Source organism: Sarcophilus harrisii, chromosome 2 (assembly GCF_902635505.1).
Source record: "Sarcophilus harrisii chromosome 2, mSarHar1.11, whole genome shotgun sequence".
Classification (NCBI taxonomy): Eukaryota; Metazoa; Chordata; class Mammalia; order Dasyuromorphia; family Dasyuridae; genus Sarcophilus; species Sarcophilus harrisii.
Window position 1 is genome coordinate 375,148,790 of NC_045427.1, and position 8,052 is coordinate 375,156,841.

An 8,052-nucleotide genomic window follows, 5' to 3' on the forward strand; every position below is an offset into this window, starting at 1 on the left:
TATAATAAGGCTGGAAAAGTAGGATAGGGCCAGTTTCTGAAGAACTTTAGATGCGAAATAAAGAAGTTTATTTTTGATCCTAGAGAAGAGAGAGAGTTACTGGAGCTTGGGGTTGGGGTTGATGTGGTCAGTCTTATGCTTAGAAGAATCCCTTTTACAGTCTTGTGGAGAATCAATTGAGAGATGGAGAGAGACTTGAGGTGGGAACAGGAGACCGATTAAGAGGCTCCTGAAATCCTCCACCCAAGAGGGGATGATGACCTAGGCTAGGATGGTGGCTGGGTGATTGGAGAGAAGGGGACAGATGAGAGAGATGTTTCAGAGGTAAAATTAACAGGACTGGCAGCTATTAGATATGTGGGGTGAATAGAAATCAGTAGGTGAATATGGTACTGAGGTTTCCAACTTGAGTGATTAGAATAATAGCTAGCATTCACTTTATGATTTGCAAAGTACTTTCCAAATATCTTCTTGTATTCTCACAACAATTCTGTAATGTAGGTGCTATTACTATTCCCCTTATACAGATGAAGAAACTGAGGTAGACAAAAGTAAAATGACTTGCCCAGTCACATAGCTACTTAGTGTCTGAGACAAGATTTGAACTCAGGTCTTTGTGGTATATGGAGAGCACAGGATCTGGAGTCAAGAAGTCACATTTTCCTAATTTCAAGTCTGGCCTCAGACACTTAATAGCTGGATGACTGGGCAAGTTTGCCTGTTTGCCTTAGTTTCCTCATCTCTAAAATGAACTGGAGAAGGAAATGGTGAGATACTTTAGTATCTTTGTCAAGAAAACTTTAAATAGAGTCACAAAGAGTCAATCAGGACTGAAAATTATTAAATAACAGCCACCGCAGCAATCATAACCTCATTCCAGGGCCAGTTCTCCATCCACTGTGCCACTGAAAGGATGGTGGTACCATGGGCAAGAATAGGGAGGTTTTTAAAGGGGTAGGTTTCTGGGGATGTAAGCCCCAGCTATCTGCAAGATCACAAAATATCGACTATTAACAATGAGCAACAGGAAATCAGAAGAGAGACTGGGGGGTCAATATTAGGGTCTAGAAGTCAGCTGCATAGATATGATCACTCAACCCTTATGGCCTGATGAAGGGAGATGAGTCAGAGAATAAACATTATTAAGCACCTACTATATGCCAGGATAAGTGCTTTATGTGCTAAGTGTGTTATAGATATTATATTAATTTATCCTTTCAACAGCTCTGGGTGGTAGGAGTTAGAAGTGACTTACCCAGGGTCACAGAACTCGTAAATCTCTGAGGCTATATTCGAACTCAACTCTTTCTGACTCCAAGCTCAATACTCTACCTGCCAGCTGCCCCATCAAGTAAGAGTGCATAGGTAAAGAAGAGAGTCAGATACAAGATAGAGCCTTAAGGTACAGACACAGTGGTATCCCAACTGTATACAATTGGGTGGTATGAAATGGGTGATGGAAACCTTGAAGAAGCTGTCAGAAAAGTAGAGATAGGAACAAAAGATCCTCCTGGCCCTTAGCTCCTTCCCTTACAAAATGAAGGGATTGGACAAGACCAGGGGTTCTTAACTGTGGGTGAGGGTTTTTTTTTTTTTTTTTTGGTCATGGATCCAATGTAATGAAGTCTCTGGCATTCCCTCTTAGAATAATGTTTTAAATTAATAAATTTAAACAGAAACCAATGATATAGAAATACTGTTATGAAATATTTAAAAGAACAAGTTCATGGACTCCAGGGTAAGAACTCTTGGCACTAGGCAGAGTCTGAGGTTCCTTCCAGATCCAGCTGTTAGACTATAGTCTTCTTTCAATGTCCTATTGTGCATGGAAGTGACCTTGAATGCTGGAAAAATATGGTGGCAAAAGATAACTAGTGGGAGATTGGGGGTTGGCGACTCCAAGGAAGAAACTTTTGGGGGCTATACCAGCTGTATACTAAGGTATGTAGGGATTTCAGTCTGCAAAGGGGAGGGGGGGGGTCTCTGTAATTCTGAAATCTTAATCTTTGAAGCAGGGATGTCAGAAAAATGTTGTTCTAGTCTTGCTAGGGGAAGTAGACTGCTAAAATTAAAAAATGACACAATCCCTGCCTTCAGGGAGTTTACAATCTCTAACTGTAGATTTCCTGCAGTTGGATATCAGAATGGGAAGGGGCTGTGTTTCTTAAAACTGAGATTGCTTATATTCCCTTCTTTATCTGCTCTCTTTTCCAGGTTCCTGGAAGGCTGTCTGTTAATCTGTCTGTCTCCCTGGCTTCCTGCCTCATCTCACATAGACCCCCTCCTAGCTTGGGGCAGCTGATGGGCATGTCAGAAAGAGTACTGGTCCTGGAATTAGGAAGACCCGATTCCAATGTGCCTTTAGCCATTTATTATCTATGTGTAGCTGGGCTAGTCACTTAACTTCCGTTTCAAATTTTAACTCAATAAACATCTGTAAAGTATCTATTAGGTTTCAGGTCCTGTGCAAAAAAAGGGTGGGGGAGATAGAAGGGGAGAATCATGCTGTTCTAGCCTTGCTAGGGGCAGTGGACTGCAAAGATTAAAAAATCATACAAGGAGATTACAATCTAATAGGGAGACAACTTTTATGTGTGTATGTATATATATATAATATACATATATTATGTGCCTTATTTATACATATAATGTGTATTCTATGTACATACACACATATAGATGCACACACACACATATATATACATCTGTATATATAAATATAAACAAAGCAAGCACAATACAGATAAATAGAAAACAAGGCACTAGAATTAGGTTAGGAAGGCCTTCAGAAAAGGTAGGATTTTTAGTTGGAAGTCAGGAGGAGCTTGAGGAGGGAGAACATTCTAGACACTTGTCTTAACTGTAAATATCTCCCAGGGTTGTGGTGAGACTCAAACGAGATAACATTTGTATAAAATGCTTAGCACAGTGTTCGGCCATGTCTGACCCTTCATGAGCCTGTTTGGGGTTTTCTTGGCAAAGATACTAGAGGGGTTGGCCATTTTTTTCTCCAGCTCATTTTACAGATGAGGAAACTGAGGCATCCAGAGTGAAGTGACTTGCTCAGGGTCACACAGCTGACACCAGATCCAGTGCTCTAACTACGGCACCCCCTTGCTGCTTCACTAGGCACATCATAGACACTATATAAGAGTTTACTGCTGTCTCTTTCCCTTCTGATTCCCTTTAAGTAGGCTTGTTAATTAATTAATTAAAATTAATCAAATTAATTTTATTTTATTGTAATATATAATAGAATATAATAATAAATTTAAAAAGCTTAACATTTTTTCCATCATTTAATCAGTCAAAGCTCTGGTTGGTATAGCATTTGCTGATTTCTGAGGTGTAAATGCTCACGTTAAATGTCCTTTATATATTAATTTTTTTCAGGTTTAATTTTTAACAATTGGTTCTCCCTCTCAGAAGTGACTTCGGCACACCTTGCTCTCTGGTTTCTCTGGGCCACCCCTGATTCCCCGGCCAGACTTTATACTTCCCTCCCCCAGCCTCTCCTCTTCCCAGTATCCTTCCTGCGCAGGCAGCTGACATTTGCAACACTTGAAAGTGACCTAGTTTAAGTGAAATGTTGGATTTTTCAGAGGGAGAGAGCGAGCTTCAATAGGTTGGCCTGGCAGGCTGCCAGGAGGCTTAGGTCACCTAATGACTTGTGTCAATCCCCTTCTTTCCTGTCTTCCTGTTAGTAAATATCCCCAGGATGCACCCCAGAACAGCCAGAAAGTGGAGGAGGCCTGGCGAGGGAGAGATACACAGAGGAGGAAGAGAAAAGGAAGAGCCCCAGAGCCAGAAGTGTGCAGACCCCAGGAAATGGGCCACCCGCCTCGGGAGGGAGGGAAGGAGGGAAGGAGGGAGACTTCCAGCGAGGCATTCCGGGGGGGGGGGGGGGGGGAGCAATTTCTCTTTAAGAAAGGAGTATTTTTTAAAAAATATTATTTTCTTCAATGCAATTCTGATCTCCTTAATTTTTCCATTCATGCCTTTCCTTCCTGTTGGCTGCTTTTAAAGCCGTATTCTTGCTTTCTCATGCATGGTTGTTCCGTGCTGAGAGTGATACCTGTGGCCTCCTCTTTCCTGGGAATCCAGGTGTGTTTTTTGGTAATGAGCTCTTCCTCCTCTCTGACTTCTTTTGCTTTTCTCCACAGACATTTTCCTAAGGCCCGAAGAAAAGGCCCAGGGTGGGGAGAGGGATGCTGCTGCTGTTTCCTTAAGAGAGAAATTATCTGAATTTTAGGGACTGCCTTTGCCAGCCTCTTCTGAGGACTTTACCAGACTTTGGCCGAGATGAAAAGTCTTTGAGCTGGAAGTCCCCCTAAATTACTTTCCACCCTGATAAGGAAAGTTCCAATGTTTGCCTTTTTTTGTGTGAAGAAGGAAGCCTGGATCAATTGATTCCCCAAGAGGATATCCTTTGGGATTTGCCCTAGGAGGTCAAGGGCTCACTTTCCTAGGAGTCCAGTAATCTGCTTCTCAGGGATCAATTGCCTACGGGCCTGAGGAAATGAATGGGACTCATAATAAGCCTAGGCTGATCTTATATTGTCCATATTGGAAGGCTTCAGGGCCTGCTTCCACAGGACTTGAGGATCCTCTTGGTTGCCTTTTCTAGAGGTTAAGTTAAAGTTTATTATGACCTTAATAACAAAACTTAATGAATTTTTTCTGCCTGGGTCTCTTTATTTCTGTGTGAACTGGAATTAAAGAACAGGGGTCCAGTGCTAGTGCTCTCTTCATTGTACCACTAACTGTGCCTTGCCTTTAATCTTTTTCAACATCATGTCTTCCAATGTGTCCTGCCTTTCCATAGATCCTTCCTTGAGCCTTTATCTGGGTTTCTGGAGGGTCCAGTGATGATCACCATCCTCTCCTTGGCATCTGGGGTCTCAAGGGGAGCAAGCTCCTGCAAAACAAGAGAGCTGCTTGATAAGCTGGCCCATCGTGGCAGTGATGGCTCCCACAGCCCTGGCCGGGATGAATAGGTGAACAGTCTCTGTTTCAGCCTGTTACCCATATGGCAGGTCGTTAGTAGCTGAAGGAACCCTCAAAGTGAGGGATGAGGGTATCCCAGAAGTAGAATCTGGGAACAGACCCAGGGCATTCAGGTTTAATCCAGGAAGAATGTGACTAAAATATTTAACTTCAGCTTCAGTATTTGAATATACGGAATGAATTTAAGTATTGACTGATTTGACCTCCTCACTGTCTGAAGGACTGACTCTCAAAAGTCTGTACATTATATATGACTGTTTGATAGTAAGACATGGATAAAATTCCAATAAAATATTGGGGAGGAGTTGGGATCTGTAAATCGCATGATGTAAGAAACTGAAATACTGAACACCCACTGTGTCTCCTGTAGCTGTACAAGCTACAACTATGGACCCCAGGAAGAAGAATCACAGAATCTTAGCTTTGGAAGGTCCCCAGAGGCCAAATCTTATAACTTGGATAAGAATCTGCTTCACGACAATTCCTATAAGAGATCATCCAGCCTTTGCTTAAGACCTTAAGGGAGGGGGTAGAACCACTTCCTGAGGCAGTCTATTCCTCTTTTGAATAGTTCTCATTCTTAAGGAGTTTTCTTTACATTGATCCTAAATCTGATTCTTAGCAGACCACCTTCCACAGGCCCCAGTTTTGCCCTCTGGGACCAAACAGCACAAGGCTAATCTCCCTTTCCTGTGATAGCTCTTCACATCTTGTAGATAGTTCTGTTCTCCCCTTGTAGTCTCTTCTTTAGACTTAACATCATTCTCATATGTCTTGATTCCAAGACCCTTCACTATCCCTATTGCCTTTTCCTGGATGCTCTGTAGCTTATCAATGTCCTTTCTAAAATTTCCCAGAACTAAGCATAATACTCCAGACCTAGTCTGACCAGAGCAAAATATAGCAGGATTCTTTCCCTTCTAATTCTCTCACAACACAGTCTGATTTTTTTTTTTTTGGGGGGGGAGAGGCTGCTACATTATACTGCTAGTATACTGAAAGTATATTGAGCTTGCAGCTTAAACCCCCAGATCTTTTTCAGATGAACTGCTTTAGCTATGTCTTCTCCATCTTATTTTTATGAAGTTGATTTTTGAATCCAAGTCTAAGATTTATATTTATCTGTATTAGTTTTTTCCTCTTAATATTTGAATATTTGAGTTACAAAGTCAAATTATATTTGACTCAAAGTTTTATCCTGTTGGGATCCTTTTGGATCTTTATTCCATTGGCTCACATGTACATTATTCATTTTAGTTTATTGCCATGGACATATTTGATAAATATAACATCTATGCCCTCATCCAAATAATTGATAAAAATATTATAAAAATTTTTGTGTTTCTCAATTGAACATATCTGGCCAAGTTGATTTTGAACTGTTAATAATTATTGTTTGATCCTCACCCCTGTCATTTGACCAGTGTGCTATCATCTGGCCCATTCTCTTATATTCTAATTAATAAGAATTAAATGAAAGATTTTGTCAAATGTTTTGCTAAACTAAGTATTTATATGTCTAATATCCCATGATATCTCAATCTAATAATCTTGTCCAAGAAAAAGTATTTAATGTTACTTTGGCATGATATAAACCATGCAGGCTCTTTGTGATTACTGTTTCCTTTTCTACATGTTTAATAACCATCCTCTTAATGATATATTCTGGAATTTTTCTTGGAATAGAAGTCAAACTTATTGGTCTACATTTTTTTCAGATTCTGTTCTGCATCCTTCCTCTGGTCTTACCCCCTGCCCCCCAAAAAAGAGGAATGTTTTACACCTTGTCCTAAGGTCTCTGACTCTGTTCCAATTCTCTACAAGTGCTCAAGAATCACTGATAGTGGATCAGCAAATATATCTGCCAGCAATAACCCTGCTATCAGATGTACACATAGGAAAAACTGGAGAGCTGAGCCCTTGGAAAACAACTTAACAAACACATTCCTGTCTTAACAAAATCTGCATATTCAAGGTTTGGAATGGAGCAGCTGAAAGAAGGAAGGAAGGAAGGAAGAGATGGAAAGAAGGAAGGAGGGAAGGAAGAGAAAGATGGAAAGAAGGAAGGAGGGAAGGAAAGAAATAAACATTTATTATGCACTTATACGCTGAGAGTTACAAATTCAAGCAAAAAGACCTCCAGGAACTTCCATTCTAACGCATTAAGACAATCTCCTGAAGAGAGCTGAAAAGCTTTTGGGAACTGATTTCGAAGTCAGGAAGCCAGAAACAGGTCCAGGGAAGGTAAAGGTCAGAGTGGCGTGCAAGTTAAGCTGAGGGAGTAAGTCAGATTTCTAGGACAGGGTCAGAAACACAAAGGTCAAAATCTAGAGGAAGGCAAAGGTTGCTTCTGTGAGCAAAGTCAGGAATTGCATATTTGAGTGATGAAAGGGTGGAGGAAGCACTATATTTCAGACTCATTAGATAGATATGGAAAACCGATCAAGCATTCAATTTACTATTAAGTTTACTATGTGCTGGAAATTATGTGTACAAAGAAAGGCAAAACTAGTTCCTGCCCTCAAAAGTTTGCATTCTTTTAAAGCAGAAGAATATGTAGGGAACCTTGAATTTATTTCATCACTTTATCCTATTTACCTTGACTCAAAGGTTGATGTCCAAGTATGTACCTGTCCAGCTTGCTTCCCTAGAAGGTTCCAACATAAGAAAAAAATATCAAATGTACCTCTCTTAAAGTCTGGTGCCTCGAGACAAAGTCTCCTCAGCAAAAATCTGGCTGGTTTTGAGTTCTATCACAGTAGGAGATTGTTTTGAACAGCAGAGACAAAGATATGTTTTCTCTTTAAATCTGGGTTTCAGTTTGGGGCCTCTCAAGGCTAATGAGAACTCTAACTAGAAGGAAAGGACTCCAATAAACTAAATTTCCTGGATCCAAAGAAAGTGTCATGCAAATCTCTTGCTCTCCTTCCGCCCAGGAAGCCCCACTTGCTCATCCCTTGCTGGCCATACTTCAAAGCTGATCCTGAGTTGAAATGTGAGGATAGTGCAGAGCTACATCTTTTTTTTTTTGGTGGTGTTATTATT